Source organism: Molothrus ater, chromosome 12, assembly GCF_012460135.2.
Source record: "Molothrus ater isolate BHLD 08-10-18 breed brown headed cowbird chromosome 12, BPBGC_Mater_1.1, whole genome shotgun sequence".
In the NCBI taxonomy this organism is placed as follows: domain Eukaryota; kingdom Metazoa; phylum Chordata; class Aves; order Passeriformes; family Icteridae; genus Molothrus; species Molothrus ater.
Window position 1 is genome coordinate 3,679,607 of NC_050489.2, and position 17,180 is coordinate 3,696,786.

The window sequence follows — 17,180 nt, forward strand, 5'->3', positions numbered from 1 at the left end:
CATCGTACTGGTCACGGAGAGCTGGAGAAGGATGGAATTGATGGCGATTAAACTTCCCCAACAGCACCAGCTCAGTGTGGAACCATTTTTAGAGTCCCTGCCTGCACCTGACCTTGTGCTGTTACCTCTTCCCTTCCAGCAAACATCAGACTTGGGGAGGATTCAGAGCTAGGATGTATTATAAAAAAGAATACATTTAATCTGCTAACAGATAATCCATGCAACACGACAAGGGGAAAAGCTCGATGGATGAGGAAGGTGGGCAGGGGCTGGCAGTGGCCTGTCCCCCGCGGGGTGCTGGCCGTGCTGTTTGCCTGCCCCGGACGGGACGAGCCCGCTCCAGCTCCGCAAAGCCCAAGGCAGGTGGCGATGCCCGGTGCTCCAGCAGCGGGGCCGTGCGGGATCCCGGCGCTGTCGGTCACAAAGAGCATTTGGGGACGGGCCGAGGGTCAAGGACTTACTGCGCGCTGCCGCCTCCATCCTCGCCTGGCGCTGCCCCGGGGCCACCGAGGCTGCGAGAGCCCCGAGCCGCCCGCAGCTCCCGGGGGCGTGTTGGGAAAAGCGTTTTTCAAGGATGCCCTCCCTGTCCCCAGGGCGCCCGCCCGCAGCGCTGTCGCACGGAGACGAGCGGCTGCCCGCGGCCCATCGGGTGCTGCCGCATCCCCTCCGCATCCCTCTCCCGGCGGGCATCACCCCAAAGGACGGCAACGGGAGAACGGGGGGGGGGCTCCTCCTCGCCGCCGCTCCGGGCACGTCCCAGCCCCGGCGGGCGCGTCCCCGGTGGCCCCGCTCCGGGCCCGGCCCCCCCGCCCCGGGCCCGCCCGGTGCCCACCCCCGCTCGCCCTCATCCCTCCCTCCGTCCGTCCCTCCCTCTCTCCGTGTCTCCGGGCGGCCGGAGGAGATGCCCCGGCGCGGAGTTGGCGGCCCGGGCGCCCGGCAGGAGCGCGGGGAGCGAGCGGCGCCGCCGCCCCTGGAAAAGTTGTGTGCCCGCCGGGGGGAAGGCGGGCAGCGGAGGGAGGGGGAAAACCACCACCCCAAAGTGCTTACACGAATTTCCCAGCGCTAGACCTGCCTCCGAGATCAGCCCAATAAGAGCTGTCAGGGGAGGCTCCCGGCTCACTTTTCCACATCGCTTCACAGCTACGTTTGGCAGGCGGGCACGGTAGCGCGCTCAGCCCCGGAATTAGCGGATTTATTTGGAATATCCCTGCTTTCCTGGAGACGTGCGGCTGCCGCTGGCTCGTGCGAAGGGAGAAATTAATAACTGCACCCCAGCATGCAGGCACAGAGACCCGGGAAGCCCGGCAAGCAGCGGCTCCGCCAGCATCGGCAGCCTCGGAAAGCATGAGAAGAAAATCTGGAGCGCCCTGCCTGTTCCCAGGGACTGGCTGATGGCTTTTTACCTCACCCTTTCCATCCGTGCGTGAAGTGGCTGTGGGCGAGCGGCTCCCTTGCTCCTTGAAAGAGTGAGTATTCATTTTATTCAGACAATTTGTGGCTGGCTGGCAGAGGGCTCTCGCCCCGTGGGTTTCTGGCTGACTTGGGCTCTGCGTGCGTGCAAGGTGCGCTGGGCGAGCGCCTTCCTCGTCCGTAGGTGCGGTATTAGACCGAACTGGGGTCCCTCATTAAGTCGGATGTTTTCAAATTGCCGATAATGAAAATGTCGTGGGATGCTTGTTAGTATTTTTTTATTATCATTATTATTCTCTAGGGAGAAGAAGTGCTGGTAATTGTATTTGTCTTCCCGCTTGTTGGTGGTTTTTTTGGGAGGTTTATTTTTCCTTCCGTTCTACAACCCTCCTTTAAAGAATCGGGAGGACTTTGGATCACAGAGGGTTGCTTCTAAGGCTGGCGAACCCGTTTCTTCTCCTTGTTTTCTTATTTAGTACAATAAGTCTCTGGGCTATTTCACTGTGTTGAATAGATGCAGGGCTGCATTCATGCATTGAAATAGATTGCAGTTTTCGTGCTGAGAATAAAAATCACCCACCAGCCAGATATGTAAATGAGGGAGGAGGAGGCTGGAAGAACCTTGAGGGGGGAAAATCCCCCCGATTTATCATCACCTTCCCTCACCGCAAAGCTTTGCACCCCCTAAGTAAGTAAATAAATAGGAATGGCTTCATAGCTTCCTTTCATACTTTGAGAGAGGAAAGCATCGCAGAAATACTGCTCTTGAAAGCTGCGATGGCAATGCATCTCTAGCCATAACTAGCCAGGAGTCATCCCTGTCCCACAAGTTGTTTTCCTTCCCATCCTTTGGCTGACTAAACAGAGGATGCACCCAGCTGAAACTTGGGAGAGGGAGAAATCCTCTTAGCCTCAGCCTCTCGTTCGCTGCCAAGGCTCCCAGAGCAGAAACGCAGGAGCCTGCAGCCCCCTGGAGCTGCTGTGCCACCAAACGCTTCGTGCTCTCTTTGAGGAAGGCAGAGGAGGAGCACATCCTTCTATTCTGCTGGGCAGCAGCAGCATCCCTGCTCGGCAGCACCAGCCTGGGAGGCACCGCCAGGCTCCAGCACAGAGCCTCTGGCAGCTCCTGGCTGGCTAATAGAAAAGAGATTAATTCCAATCCTTATTTAGGCTCTGCCTACCGCCATGAAGGTGACACTACTTAACACGGGCAGGAATTCCTTTGCGGTTCGCTGCCGTTCGGTCGTGCCTTGAATTTGTCTCGATTCAAGCGGTTTGCCTTTAGTAGCAGACTAAATAGAGTGGAATCAATCCAAGCCGGCGTTTAACGGCGCTACACGGACCCGCTGGCGTTGCCAACAGGTATCAAACTGCACCCTGGCTCTCCTCCCTTTCACACAGGCACAAACACTCTCTGTTCCACGCAAACGAGTCTGTCTCTTCCCTCTGAGAGGGGAGGAAACGCTCATGCAACTTTTATAAAGGCTGACACCTCGCAACAGCCAACTTGAGCACATAGACGGCTCGCACAGGTGTTTTTTGGGAGGTGCTGATGGCAAGAACTCAAATAGCGACAACTGTTTATTGTTCCAAAAATGTAACGTGTTAGCTCCTAATGGCAGGGAAGTTAACAGCTGCTCACTTCAGTTTCAATTAAAGAATAGAGCTGATAACTACCAAAGCTATAGATAAAGAATCCTCTTAACTTCACTCATCCCCTTTTGGAAATTCTTCCAGAGTTTCTCTGCAACAAGGATAAGGAGAAATACGCAGTGCTCTTGCATGAGTGATATTTCCCCTCTGTGTTCAATACTAGACTGCTGTGAACAAGTAGAGACTTCACAATAGGCTTCTCAGTATATATAACTAAATAATAAATAAATTCAGAAGAGTGGGAAATTACTCTCGTGTACCTTTTCCCTGTCTTAAACAAGATGACGAATCTTCTGGAGGAAGTTAGTATTTGGCATACCCGCGAAATTAGCAAATTTCACGCCCATAAAATCTGCTACCATCAGAACCCAAAAGCTCTCTGTGGTGTTACCTCCCAGCCTAATTGTAAGGATGGTTGTGACAGAAGAATCTTAGGAAGGGAAGTGATTATTACATGATATTTTCATCTTGTTGTTTCACCTCACTGCTTACAGAACGAGCACAGCTTTCTGGTGGCTTCCTCCTAAGCTATTTATTAACTCCCTTATTTTACCAAACTTGCATCCTGGCTGTGAAGGACTTTGATTTCCATGCTTAGTTGTAAGCTGAGGGCCTTCAGTGCCCTTGGAGGTTGAAGCATTTCATGTAAGTTGGTTCTTAAATTATCCAGGTGAGCAATTTGTTAACTGGGTAGGCTGCTAGCCAAGAAACTAACTTTGGACATTTTCTTCAATATTAAAAAATCAATAACACTCCGTGCGCCTGCTTAACAAATGCAGCTGGTTTTAATAAGAAGTATGGCTGTATATGACAGCTACTCCTTTTATGCCTTTCCTTAAAAATAAACCAAGTTTTAATCTATGTGAGGTGAGGTAGAATCCTCCTTAGATGGAGTCCCTCAGTGCTTTTTGAATGTTTAGTCCTTCCTTCAGCTCCTGCTACTGATGTCGAAAAAAGAGTTGGTAAAGGGGGAAGTGGTCCCAAAATCAGATTCAAATTCACTTTTTTGTGAAATTTGTTGTCTTTTGAATTTTTGTCATTTGTGGTCTTCAGGATTTTTCCAATAACATTGCACCTTTATCAAATCAATTTAATCGATCCCTGGGCATTTTATTTGCATCACTCTTAACATATGAGTCATTGTCTTCTCTGAAAAAAATATCCTTCTCCCTCCTTCAGGATGTAGAACCATTTCAAGTGAGAACTCACAGTCAGCCATGGACATAAATTTAGGTCTGTTAGCCCCTGAAGCTCTTCTTGAATTTTCTTTCTATTTCCTCTCATAGAGTTGCAGATTTCATCTTTTTAAATCTTGGCTTAGGAAGACCATTCCCACAGACTTTAGCTGGGACTTTTTTGGACGTTTATTGAAAATAGGGGCCTGGAGCCCTCCCACTTGACTCTTGGTACACACAGATGATTTAATTTCCAAAACCTGAGGCATGTTAAAGAGAGAGAAATACTGATCTCTGAGATTATGGACAAGTAGGGATGTGAACATGCCCTGTAATTTCTTGGAGCTGTGTATTTCCAAGTGATGATTGTGCATGTTTTGTGTCAGAAAGTGACTGCTCATGCAGGTATTTTTATAAATCCCTCATACCTATCAGATACCCCATATCTCAGCAATATTCCCTTTCCATCTCAATATTATTAAAGCCTGACCTACTATTAATACAATTGTATGCTTGTAGCATACACTAAAGTGGTATCATAAGAGTCTTTCATCTATGAGTATAAAATAATAAAACCTAAATTCTTTCAGCGCGAGGCAAATGCTACGGCAATTTGAGCTTGGAGCATTTTAAGCATCATTGCTACCATAAGATCACATCAATAGAATTAAATTAGATCATGGAAACTCAACATTTTTCTTAGTGTTGTTGCCATAGAAAAGGTGGCTCACTTCAGAGCTTTTTGAACATAACTATTTGAGCAGTAGACAGACAGAGAACAAAATAAAGTCCAATTTGAGATTACAAATGTGTGTCTATATATATACACACACATTTATTTTCCCTCTCCTTTGTTCTAGAATCTGTCCAGCATGTTTCTCATTTTGCCAACCATGTAAATAACATCAACTCCGTGGCATTTCAACTGCATTAATAAAATTTTGTTCCCAAAATACATTGGTGCTGATGGTAGCTGGAGTAGTAAACACAAGCTGAAAAGAAAAAAAATAAATGAATCTGTAAATCAGTTCAGTTACCAACAGATAGTCTTTTACCTGGAGTCAGATGCTATAAAATCTGATTTCCACCTGCCTTAGCCATGAGAGCAGCCCTTATCCATGGGTTGGTTGCAGTGATAGCACTCACACAATTGATTTGCCAAGGTGTTGATTGTGATGTGTCTTGTGGAAATAATTTGAAATTGAGAATGATGAGCACCCTGGCTCAGGTTTGAGATTAGAAATGTCTCCCAGTCCCAGATCTGAGGAGGGGAAGCTCCCACGGGAAGTGTCTCCTGTATCCTGTGGTGCCCAAGCCCTAGACAAGCTCACGGAGGCGTTTCTCAGTGTGTCTTTGCAGCAGATATGGAAGTTCAAAACATTATGAAAACAGTCTTGGCAGTCCCTAGTTCACAGTTTCAGCTCTCATGTACATTCACCCAAAGTGGCTTTTCCAGGGAAGCAATGCTCATCCTCGTTTGACAGCTCCCGTTTCCACCCATTTCCTTTGCAGTCGCTGATGATCAGAACCATATGCGCATATTTTATGTTTTATAAAAATATAAATATAAAACTTATATATTTTATACGTTTACATTATTTCAAAGCCCTAAAGACTGCAGCAAACAGAGAGCTGGCACTCAAGAGGAAGTGCAATTCTCTAATTGAATTTTGCAACACTTCAGATGTGAATCTCTCTTAGGGATTAAATGTAACAGCTATGATTGCCCTTTAAGTAACACAGTATGAAAACTTAATGTCACTGAAGTTTAGGTTGTGTCCCGTGTTTTGGTCTCTGACCTTTGTTTTTGTGTGTTTCCCAAAGTTAAATGAAAACAAATGAACGGGGGGAAAACCCCCACAAAATCTCAGCTTGGCAACTCCAGAAGAAATAAGTTTAACATTGGAGAGTCCTAATTCTTTCCAAACAACTCATCTAAATTGGTGGTAAAACTGCCATCAAATTCAGTGATGCAAAATTAGAAACCTTCACTTCTAAGTTCACATATCTCAGCAGAGATTTGAGGTTTCCTGAAGCCATACTGTATACAGTTAGAAAAGTCCAGATATGTTCAGAATTTTCCTCTTTAAAGATTTTTTTAATGCACACGCATGCTCATGCATATGGCTGGAAAGTTTCACTAAGTCATGATGTCCAGTCATAATTTATAATCTTAGTTTAATCGGAATACATGTCAGGAAATCATGTGGGTTTTTCCTTAAGTATGATATTTTGTTAAAAAATAAACAAATAAACTCTGTAGAGAATACACAATATTCGTTAAACAAGGATATGACAGTTCTGTTGTACATATTTATATATATAAAAAAAAGGCTGAAAAAGAAGCCCAGAAAGCAAGATATTTATGTCCCCCATTAATATTTAAAGCTTTTTTTTCTTCAGGAAGTGCAGGATAAGCACATCCCAGCTGCTGAAAGTCTCCTGATAAACAATGCCCCAGGCAGAGCACGGTTAACACCTCATTCTCAGTCGCAGGCCAATCTGTTTGCCTTTCTATGAGCTCTTCTTGTTGAGCACAAGTTGCCTTTTTCCCTTCTGTCGTGGCAGTGCCAGAGGTGCCCAATGCTGGAATTCTGGAATTCTGGAATTCTGGAATTCACCTTCCGAGGAGGGAGCGAGGCTCTGCCAGCCCCCGGCCCAGGGGTGCAATGCGCTTCTGCTTCGGGCACGGGAAAACCGCTTTAATTACTGGGTTAGAGAGAATAAAAATTACTTCAGATCGCTTCTTCCTCTTGCTGTAGCATGAAAACAATGCTGGTGCAACTGTTTTTCCTCTCTTCAAGTTTTTGGACCGCTCTGGAAGCCTTGTCTGTCTCTCGTCTCCGTTTTGAACCTGCATCACGAGATGATGTTCTGACACACATCAGTGGAGTGTCTGCCTCCCAGAGACACAAACCTTTCTTTTTGCCTAAGAAATTGAAAGGGAAGGTTGCAATTTCCTTTTGTTCCTCTGTAGAGCTGAACCAGCTGTATTGCCATTTTAATACCCATGGCTTTAGCGTCAGCTGTCATGGAAAAATAAATCCACACCAAAAAAAAAAACCCCAACCCAATCAAACAAGAAAACCCACCCAACCAACCACAACCAAAATGACTTAAAATATTTTAAATACTTATTTCATTAGGGAGGAAATTTCACCTTCATCTGCATACTTGGTAGCACTTGCTGTCTCTTTGTCCTGCACCTGAGCATGTGTAGCACACTGAAGTCCAGAGCACTGCACAGAGCAAGGAATAATAAAGAATAAAAATAGTTTGAAGGTTCTGATGACACCCTTGGTGGGTTTCTTTAAAAGCATTCTGGTTCCATAAAGTAGTGGCTGCTTCTGGAAAGACTTGACAGCTTTATATACAAAAAGTCTGAGTCTTGACAGCTTTAAAGTTGTCCCATATTGATTTTACTGTCGAAGAGTAACAAAAATAAGAAATTCTATTGATACCAAGAGAAGTTGTACAAAAAACATATTGCTGGGTCAAGATACTCTTATGTGGTTTGTTTTTTTTAAGAAAGAGTTATCTGATAGTAAGTATTTGTCAAAAATTGTAAAAAAAGATTTAGCTAGTCATATAAAGCAGATCTTGTAGATATGATAAAGTACCATGTTAAGCACACATAATAACAAATAATTTATTATTATAATATTGAGATATATTTCAGTGTGATGGATGTTGTAATTTTCTCTCTATCCCAAAGCCTCAGTGAAGCTGTGACAGATAAACACCTATATCCTAAACCAGCCTTTTCTCCACTCCAGAACACCAGGTTATGATGCTTTCCAGTTAAAGCACCAAAGTAAGGGAAAGAAGGCAGAGGAATTTATCTTAGAAAGGATTTTCTAAACCTTCCTTCTGTCTTCCTGTGAAACAGACCCCTAAAACTGAAGTAACCTGCTTTTGGTAATGCTAATCTTATAGATAGATTAATACATCCTTCAGTAATTATTAGAACCCCAAATGTTGAAGAAACTGTTGCATTTCTGCAGCTGCATGTCCATATTTTCCCAGTGCATGGATTCCCTCAGCTACATCTGATGCAGAGGTTAACACTGTGCCTAAACCAGTCCTTTAGCATTTGACACAAGCTCAGAAACTCACTTAATAACCTACAGAAGTCTTTAAAGAGTAGCAGAGCATGACTAAGCTTAAAAAGATAAAGTGACATGTCTTTGCTCACTGAATTACTCCGTGTGGGTAGGGCAGAACACCTAAGACAAAAGCAGGAGAAAGGTGGTGCCTGTTGCCATTGCTGCTGCAATAAATAATGCTTTAGGAAGCTGCTTTTGATTTCCCAGGCAGCCATAAGCAAATTGCCACGAGTTGTACATCAGAATGAACTCGGACAGTGGATTTGCACTTGGATTGGCAGGGAGCTCTGACAGCACCAAGGATTTCCTGTAACATTTCCCAGCTCATTTCCCTCCCTGTGCAATTTCAGGTGTGTGGCTGAGGGAAAGGATGTGTGGATAATGCTTTAATGCTTTTCTGTGTTACAGCTAACTCCAGGTGACGTACCAGTCCCTTAAAATCACTGTTAGTGAAATCTGCTGCAGCTGCCTGGGGTAATTCTGCTTTGCAGCAGTGCCTGGGCCATGCCTGGCTGGAGTGTGGCTGCTGGCTCTGTGCTGTGCCCAGGGCACTGGGCTGTGCTGGCCCACAGCAGTTCCCTCCTGGTGGAGCCTGCTCTCACACCAGCACATCTGGGGCAGAGGTTTCTGTCCCTAAAACCTGCCAGCACCAATGAATAAAACCACTGCAGGTTACCATGATTGAATAGCAGGAGTCCACCAGGCATTTATTTAAGTAGTTTTCTGTCCCTAATTGCCTGTTTCTCCTCTTCTCCAGAAGTTTTCCTCCACTCAATTTTGTTGATTCAACTATTTTTCTGCTCTCTGAAGTATATAGTGAAACCTCATATGCTTTTTGTCAGCACAGTTGTTCTCAAAACTTCTTGTTGTTGTCCTATAGTTGATGGGTTCTTTAGTTCTGCAATGACCTGGGTTAGAGTCTTGAAGGAAAAGACTTTTTGGAACAAGATTTCATTGCAAATTGTGTTTGTTAACCCACATTTCAGTAGCCTGTCTTACAGCGCTGATTGCAGATGGCACAACTGCAGAGACAGTGAACTGCAGTGGAGAAGGAATGGGAATGAGACCAGTTATTGTGCAGATAGCACAACTGCAGGGACAGTGAACTGCAGTGGAGAAGGAATGGGAATGGAGACCAGTTATTGGGAATGTGTAGCTTGCATGTCGTGGGGGCTGAGGGGGGGGAAGAGCCTCTTAAATGAAAATTGCTCTTGGTGGAATTATAGCATGAGCAATGGGCTAGCCCAGCTCTGTCAGAATGATTTGGTTTTAAAAACACCTTACTATTAAAGGCATTTAAGTTAACAAGATCCTTTTGACAGAACTGGGTTAGGGAGGGCCTGCACACAGCTCTGCTGGCACATAGAGGCAGGAGAGCCAAGCCAGGGCAGGCAAGTGGCACTTTGCAGTGGGCACTGTGAGCAGCATCTGAGCCACTGCCATGGCAGCAGGGCTGATTACAGCCTCATCCCTCTTCATCTTGCTCTTGGGTGGAGAACTGCCTCTTAATTTGACTGTTTGGTGAGTTAGTGAGTAATCTTTACACAAACGAATAATCCTCTGAGGAATAAGCCTTATTATTTATGGCAAGAAGTATTCATTCCTTTGCAGAGGAAAACATGATCCTGCTGCCTTATCCAAGGTGATTTCAATCAGGTTCAGGTACAATTTAATAGATATGTACTGGAAACAGGATGGGTATGGAGATAAGTTATGCAGGCAAGGATGACATCCTTTTTGTTGGATATGGTGTTTTGATAGCTCTTTCTGATGGAATTTAGGTTTGTTCTGCTTTAATGGCAAATTAAAAACCACAGTTCTCTTGTAAGTGAGAGGGATGGAGCAGCTCTGCTGGGAGGAAAGGCTGGCACAGCTGGCATTGCTCACCTGCACAGGAGAAGCTTTGGCTGAGCTCAGGGTGGCCTTGCAGGGCCTGAAGGAGCTGCAGGAAAGATGGAGAGAGACAATTGCAAGGGCTGGAGGGACAGGAGCCAGGGAATGGCTGCCAGTGCCAGAGGGCAGGGCTGGCTGGGATCTTGGCAATGAGGAATTGTTCCCTGGCAGGGTGGGCAGGCCCTGGCACAGGGTGCCCAGAGCAGCTGGGGCTGCCCCTGCATCCCTGGCAGTGCCCAAGGCCAGGATGGACACTGGGGCTGGAGCAGCCTGGGACAGTGGAAGGGGTCCCTGCCATGGCAGGTTTTGTTACTATAGGACATGAAACAACACAAGTGCACACCACTGCTCTCAAGGTGAAGAAGAAAAAGGAAGTTGATTTTCTCACTCCAACATTCATAGTTTTCCAAAAGTGACAGTGGATTGGAGGGTGACAGTGCCACCTCTCCAATGACACTGGACAAACCAACACTCCATCAAATTTCTCCTCCTCCATAAAAGAATGCAAAACAATGAGTTATTTACAGAAAGTTCATTACAAGAATATCAACATCAGAAGGTTTAGAAAATCTTAAAAAATCAGGGCAACAAGGGGTGGTACTGAATGGGTTTAAAGGTCCAACCCAACTCACTCTGGGATTCTATGAAGGAGAGTAAGAAGAGTTCCTACAAGTGTGACTGGAGCATGAAGGACCTATTTCTGTTAGTGAAATGTAAGGCTCTGTTGTGCTGCCAAGCAGGGATGAGAGAGGCAAAGATAATCACTCTGCCCAATGTGGGAAGGCTTTGCATCATTTTGCTGGTTTTGGTAGGAAAGAACCTTCTCTGAGTCCTTGAGAAAGGGGAAAAGGAAGCAAAAGTTGCAGTGTAGCCAATACCTAGAGAGGTAAGAACAAACCTAAAAAGTTTAAGAAAGAAGAACAGTGTGTAGAAAAAATAAAAAATCAACAGATGTTCCACACCTGTGGGGACAAAAAAAAAAAAAGGGTAAGAAATAGCACTGTCTGGCACTCCCTAGGTGGTCATTAAATGAAGGCATCTCATCAATTATTTGAGGTTGCTTGTATTGTAATGAGGATTTGCTTATAATAAATTAGCATCTAAGATAGAAATTAGGTATTTAATGTACAAAATATAGTGGATCCTGAAAATTCTACAAAAAAATCCCTTTTGGGCAAAAATCATCAGGTTTTCTTTTTGTATCTCTGGTGTAAGTCATTTAAAGAAAGCAATACCCAAGGGTTTTATTTTACCTTAATAACAGTTATTTAGTAACTCATAAAAGCCATCACAATGAAATAGTGAGGTCCAAGGGCTGAGATGCTGCATATCATCACTGCAAATGAAATAATGAAAAAATGTTGCTGCAGTTCTTAAGACAAACCTCCATGTCTGTTGTGTGGAGAACCACTAGAGTGGCTCTAAAATCTTTTAAACTGAGATCATGGTGTAAATCAATGCACTGGCATTGTAATAAAGGGGTTTATTTAACCAGATGAATATTCTGTGCTTTGAAAATGAAAAAAAAAATTTTGTTGTTTTTTATGGTCTTACTTTGCTTCTTTTTAATGCAAAGTTTATACCTTCAACTACTTTTATTAACTTTATTAATCTTTTTAACAAATTACTGCATGCCAGTGGTCACCTTTTAAAGCTACAAGACGATTTTAAAATGATTGTAGTGAAATAAACTCTCTTTATTAAAGAAGTGCTTCCCTCCACTCGTGCACAAAATGAGCTTTATATCTGTGTAAGTGTCCACTGCCACACCTGGCTCTAACTGTGTGCAAGGCTGAGCTCCCAACTGTGACCTGCATGGATCTGAGTTGCAGAGAGGTCCCAGTGTGTATGACAGTGCTTTCTGGAGCTATGTGCTGGTTCTATCCTCCTGTCAGCTTATAAACCTCTTGGTAATCACTTTGGGTTGTACTTGTAAAGACTCACACACTCCATGGCTGAGTTTTATGAGTACAGTTCCAAGATGCAAGCTCCTGTGAACAGAATAATATTTTCTGAAACTCCATCAGCACACAGAGTGGAAAACAAACCACTCAGCTTTATCTGTACTTCTCTATAGCCTGTGCATGGAGAACAGCATTTATGAATACAGTTTTAAGTTTTTGAGGACATAAGGCAGTTGTTTGAATCTGTGCTTCATGACATAGTGGAGCATTTTCTTTCATCTATTTATTACATTAGAGAAATTCTTTATAATTTAAATATCACTTTCCCCTCTCAGGCATGAATGGAGAACTCAAGCTGTTTTGTAAACAGCTTTGCTGGATTAGAGTTGATCTGGAGTTGTATACACCCAACAGTGTGCAGGGAAACCACTCAGAACATCACTGAAGTTTTGTTTAAGGCAACAGCCCAAGGCCATCTGAACATGTGGAGATTAAAAGCAAAAATTATACTTTCATCAACACAAGCAAAATCTTGATGAAGGTGGAGCACTGCCTCCAGTTTTGGGGCCAGCACAGGAGGGACCTGGAGCTGCTCAGAGAGCCCAGAGGAGGCTCCAGGATGGGCAGAGGGATGGAGCAGCTCTGCTGGGAGGAAAGGCTGGCACAGCTGGCATTGCTCACCTGCACAGGAGAAGCTTTGGCTGAGCTCAGGGTGGCCTTGCAGGGCCTGAAGGAGCTGCAGGAAAGATGGAGAGAGACAATTGCCAAGGGCTGGAGGGACAGGAGCCAGGGAATGGCTGCCAGTGCCAGAGGGCAGGGCTGGCTGGGATCTTGGCAATGAGGAATTGTTCCCTGGCAGGGTGGGCAGGCCCTGGCACAGGGTGCCCGGAGCAGCTGGGGCTGCCCCTGCATCCCTGGCAGTGCCCAAGGCCAGGTTGGACACTGGGGCTGGGAGCAGCCTGGGACAGTGGAGGTGTCCCTGACATGGCAAGGGTGGCACTGGATGGGATTTAAAGTCCCTCCCAACCCAACCCATTCTATGATTCTGTGAAATACACTCTTGAAGGGCCACGTGCTTCTCTTCTTTTTGTTGCTAAGAAAAAAGGTAATTCTGGCTTCACTGGAATAATTTTGCTGTCATTCCACACTCACCACTGCTTTAGACCATGGCATAACATAAGAAGGGAAAGTGCTACTGTGCCTCACCTACTGGTCTTCCTTGATTTCCAAGTCTGCCTTTATATATTGCTTTTTAATATGTTATATAGACTGGTTCAAGAGCCCTGTGGTCCCCTCCTACACATCCAATCTAGAGGATTACAATTTAACTGTTTGGCACTTCTCAGCTTTCCTATTAGCCAATGTGTAAATTGCTGGGCCACATATTAAAAATGCCTCCCATCAGCTCCCAGCCACATGCATGGTGTTCTGTTCCCAGGAATGGGGCAGAAAAGTAATTTCCAGATTTGGTAAAGAAATCTGGGGACGATCCCACCTCCATGCATTGCATAAAGTGTGTGCCCTGATTCACTGACAGAGCCTGAATGAGAGTCTGTTTCTCAAATAACTCTTACAAGGCTCCTGCAGTCCAGGTTGAGCTGTGGAGTACAGAATTCAGGGAGCCCCTGATGCAGGGAATGATTGGCATCTGACTCCATGATTCAGAATGCAGAACAATTGCTTTATTAAACTATATTATATTACATTAATACTATATTATGACTATACTAAAGAGATACCATACTTCAAAGAATACTAAAGAAAAACCCATGACTGTCTGAGACAGCCAGGGCACAGCTTTGACCCAATTGGCCAAGGAAACAAAGCAATCCTCAGCAGAATCCAATTGCCAAATCCCTTCAGGTAAACAATCTCCATAACACATTCCACATGTGCAAAAACAACAGGAGCAGCAAGTAGAGAGATAAGAATTGTTTTCTCTTTCTCTTCTGTGCTTCTCCAGGAAAAACCCTGGGAGAGAGAATTCTGTCTCTGTTCAGAGAATGTGAGTACTATAGTGGAAAACTTTATCCAGCTCAATATTTCCACACTGATCACATCCCTCTGCAGGACTGGGATGTGCCAAAGCCCCATTGGGTTTTTTTCCTTTGCCCTGCACTGCCCAACTTTGCTACCAGTGCTCAGAATCTCCCAGCTTTGTGTGCTCTGTGTAACTGTGCTGCTCACGGGGCTGTTTCACTCAGGGGGTTTAATGGCACGGGGTGTGCATTGCTGATGTTCCTGATGTGCTTTGGACTCGTTTGCCTTAAGGTATTGCTGAACACACAGCTACCGTGAGGACAGCCCAGTCACAGTGAATCTTCTGTATTAGTGTGAGTGGATAGGACCTAAATTTGATTGGAGTAAATGAAGAGTAACAAGCAGGAAGTCTGGGGGAGGAACCGAGGAGGGATGCACTGAAATGAACTTAATGCTTTCTAAGGATTGAGAGTGGCAGTGTGAAAACCAAATATCCTGTTCTTTCTTCAACCAAAAATAGTTCTGGAAGCTTCATATTGTTTTATCTCATTTATTTCATTTCTTTTAGAAGGCAGGCTATGGAGATTAATTAGAATTGTTTTCAAAAAGCTTCTTGAATATGAAGGGAAGTGCTTTATTATTATTTGGTCGTGTTGATAAAAAGAACTATATCAACTTGTGCTGGAAGTGTAAGGAAGTCAGTCCTGCCCACTTGTCCTTTTCTCTGAGGGGTTTTTGAGGTTTAGATACCAAGTGGTTTTTCACCCAGAAACAGTCACTCTAAAAAGAGAACAGTACATTACATCTTGCTCTGTTCAACCCCTAAAAAGGACCCTTAAACTGTGTTTTCAGTTTCTGCCCTCCATTTTGAATTTAATCCTGGGTGTTGGTTGAAGATGCTGTCTCTTGCTCTGTTTTACAGTGCTTTTATTTCTCCTGTGTTTTGATTCTTGCATCATTGGAGAAACCAGAAAAATCTGTCTCCTGGCAGGCACAGGCACCCACTCATCCAGTCAGATATAAAGAGGATCCCATCTGAGCAAAACCAATCATTTTGACTGAAATTTGGCTGTTTCTCTCTTTCAATACCTTCTACCCCCAAACATGCCCTGGAAATCTCTGTTTAACATGTGCCAGAAAGCAGCAGCAGTAAACTCCATTTAATTCCCTGGACTGAAGAGGTTTTTCAGAGGGTGAATGATGCATCCCATCATTAGACTGTTTGTTCCTCTTCCTTTTCTGGGATTAAGAGAATGTCAAGACATTTAAAGCCTCTCACTTCTCTCACATTTTCCCCAAAACTTGCTCTCAAGAGCTTGCTGTATTCTCTGATTCCTTTATTTCCACCCCAGTTGGCAGTGAGGCCTATAAAGCTCCAGGTTCTGCTGTAATGGATATTCCCTCATTCTGGATGCATTGTCAAAGCACTGCACTATTAGCTCACCATTCTTCCATGCTGCTTGAGAGATTGAGTTTCACTTTGGTAGCAGCTCCTCTCCCCTTCTAACAAGACAAGTTTCTCACAGTTTCAGGTTTTCATGCAACAGATTTCACAGTTGCTTTGGCAATTACTGAAGTTTAAAAAAAAATACTTTCTACGTTGTTTGCTTTTAAAAGAACAGCTGACTTTTACTGGTCGTGTAAAAGGTGTTCTGCATGTTTTATGTAGGGGGATAGAATATAAGAAAATAAAGATAGTGTAGAAAGTCATCTTACCCCTAAGGAGTTGCAGCTGGGCCAGTTATCAGAGATTAGGAACAGGCCTGACTGTAACAGGCCCCAGCTGTAAGCAATGAGCAGAAGATGCTATAAAAGAGTGGGGAGGCTGGGTGAGAAGGGAACTGGAGTCAGTTGGGTGCTTTGTAGAGAAGGAAGAGTCAGTGCTGTGAGGAGCTGCCCAGGAGAAACACCAAGAAGGTGTGGAACCTTTGTGGTAAGGAGACAACATTATGGAACCCCTGCAATTAGATTATGACAGTTTTATGCTATAAGTGTGTATGAACCTTAAAAAAGAAAAACAAACCATCCTCTGCCCCCCCCCCCCCCCCCCCCCCAAAAAAAAAACCAAAACCAAAACCCAAAGACCTATCTAAGCTCTCAGGATTTTCATAAACATGCAATACTAGGAATTAATCTGAAAGTAGAAGAAAACCAGCTTAAATCACAGTGTAAGCTGAAGAATAGGCATTGCTACTCTCTTGTATGCAGTGGTTTCTCCTGAGATTGTTTGGATATGAATCAAAGAAAATGGATCAAGACCCTTTTCAGGTAACTCCATAACCCTGTGACGCAGCCCTGCTCTCTGAGCCGCATCCCATCTAGTTTTCCATTTCTGGGTTTGCCCACCCCTCTGGCATCAGCCCTGCTATGTTAACTTGCCTTTCCATTTCAAGGAATATTTACTCTGAGATGAAACGTGGTGTGACCTTTTAGTACATCAAAGGATGGGCAAGGAAAGAAAGACAAAATGCTCCCAAGTGTCCATCTAGGAAAATGTCTTTGAAATGAAACATGACTGTGTGCTTTCTCTGAAAGTGAAGGAGAGACAGTTAGACCTGTAGTGCAGATGTGCATAAATGAGTTTCCTTAGTGGTCTGGTTTGGGAATCATGGATTTCACAGAGGATTTAGCAGTGCTGTTTCTGCTGGGCTGTGCAGTGTTTGCTGGGCAGTGGTGCTGCTGCAGAGAGGTGATGGCTAAACTGACAATGGGCTGCTGGAGCCTTGTACACTCAGGAGAAGTTTGGGGTTTTTTTTCTTGTGGAGGAAAGGAGAATAAGAATGCAAGAGCATGATTTTTATTTGCTGATATGACAGAATATGTGTTTGTAATTGACCACATTAACAGTGCAGGGTAGTGAGAAGGTTGGCAGTTTCTTCAGACCCTCAGATGAACTGCAAGATCCCAGAATGGTCTGGGTTAGGAGGGACCTTCAAGATCCTCCATTTCCACCTCCCTCCAATGGACAGGGACACCTTCCACTAGCCCAGGTTGCTGCAAACCTTGTCCAATTCTTAGGCCTGAATATTTTCCCAAGTGTGTGTAATAATTTATCTGGG

The 17,180-nt window shown here is 44.6% G+C and overlaps 1 protein-coding gene across 1 annotated transcript in view; it reads left to right on the forward strand.

The window, feature by feature from the left end:
* The first annotated feature begins 941 nt into the window (after positions 1-941).
* CDH8 (cadherin 8) overlaps positions 942-17,180 on the forward strand; it is a 161,945-nt gene continuing 145,706 nt past the window's right edge. Inside the window, exon 1 of the mRNA XM_036390134.2 lies at positions 942-1,466. The gene's annotated coding sequence lies outside the window, so the exon portion shown is untranslated. The remainder of the gene's footprint in view (positions 1,467-17,180) is intronic.